Consider the following 1,663-nt stretch of genomic DNA (forward strand, 5'->3'; position numbering starts at 1 on the left):
AAAGGTTTTCCCTCATCTTGGTTTTGGAAATTGCATTGATCCATGTTTCCCAATTGGATTTAAAAGCTCATTAAGATTGTAACTCCCCATTAGAAGGACGATTTCGGGACTTCTCCATTTCCAAAATTATCTTTGACTTTTTATTGGGTGCCTATCCTTCTAACTGACCTCAGTTGACCAAGACCAACCCTTGCCAAGTCTAGTCAAAGTCAAAACCTAACTTTAGTTCGAGTCAATCGAGCCCACCTAAACCTAAGCCTAGACCCCACCTAGGTCGAGTCAACATTAGTCCACCTATTGAAACCTACCCTAACTGAGTTAACCTAGTTGACTTAGTTAGGTGTGCCTTGTGTCCAAGTCAACTTGAACCCTAGCCCAAGTCAAACATAACTCGAGCCTAGTCAAAGACCTAGTCCTAACTCGAGTCAAACCTTAGTCTAAACCTAGTGAGTCAACCGAGCTTACCTTATCCCATTCGAGTCTAGTCAAACCTAAATTGGGTCCAACTTAGTTAAGTCTAAGTCAACTCGAACCTAGTTGACTAAGTCCACCCTAGACCGAGTCTTAGACCTAGACCTAGCCCTAGTCGAACTCGAGTCAAACCCTAACCAAGCCTATCCTAAGGTAAGTCAAGACCAACCCGAGGTCGAGTCAACCTTATCCAAGTCAACCCAACCTTAGCTAAACCTAGTCAAGTCCACCTAAGTCAACCGAACCTAGTTGACTAAGTTAACTCAAAACCAAACCCAATCCTAAGTCAACCGAACCCAACTATTTAAGCTAAACCTAAACCAAGTCCATACTAGCCCGAGTCGAGTCAAACATAGCTCGAGCCTACCTAATCCAAGTTCTCCCAAACCAACCCGAACCTACCTAAGTCAAAACCGAGTCTAGTTGAGTTAACCGAGCAAACCCTAACCCTAGCCTTTGTTCTTTATTGAATTAATTTTATTTAGTATTATTTATTTTGATTTTTATACTAATTAGTCTATTTATCTAATTTAGTTTTAGTGTAGAAGTATGTGTGTGTATATCGTATTTGTTTCGTATGTGTGAAATGTGTTTATGATGGTTTGAATGATAGTTAGATATTAGTTAACTTAGTAGTTAGATTGCATTTTATTGTTTAGCATAGTTGCATTTACATTGTTAGTTAACGTAGTTATAGTCATAATTTGCTTATCGTGCTTTGTTCGCCGTGCATTTAGCGTATTCGTAATAGTCATCTGCATATACACTGTTATATAGTGTCATTTAGATTGCATTAGGTGTAAATTGCATTTGATAGTGTTCAAATAGACTAATAAAGTGAATAGTGCACTCAAATAAAAACCTGATTTTTGCCCTATTGCACCAGCGTTATTTTCTGTGCAAAAATTCTGTGTTTTCCAAAACAAATTATTCTATTCACTTGATTGACGTGTTATTTGACTGCAGACCAAATTTCAGCTCATTCGGAGTTGATTTGGTCTGATTTTTAAGCGTTTTGCGAAAACCGTTTTTTCTGGATTTCAAATTACAGGACTGTCGATATCCTGATTTTTCCCAGATTTGAAACGCTTATATCTGGAGTTACAGATACTTTTTTCCAATTCTGTAAAAACTGTCAGTTTTTTTAATCTGTCAGTTGCAGAACAGAACAAATTTTGGGAAAATCGGACCT

This window comes from Nuphar pumila, chromosome 7, assembly GCF_984573655.1.
Source record: "Nuphar pumila chromosome 7, dmNupPumi1.hap1.1, whole genome shotgun sequence".
In the NCBI taxonomy this organism is placed as follows: domain Eukaryota; kingdom Viridiplantae; phylum Streptophyta; class Magnoliopsida; order Nymphaeales; family Nymphaeaceae; genus Nuphar; species Nuphar pumila.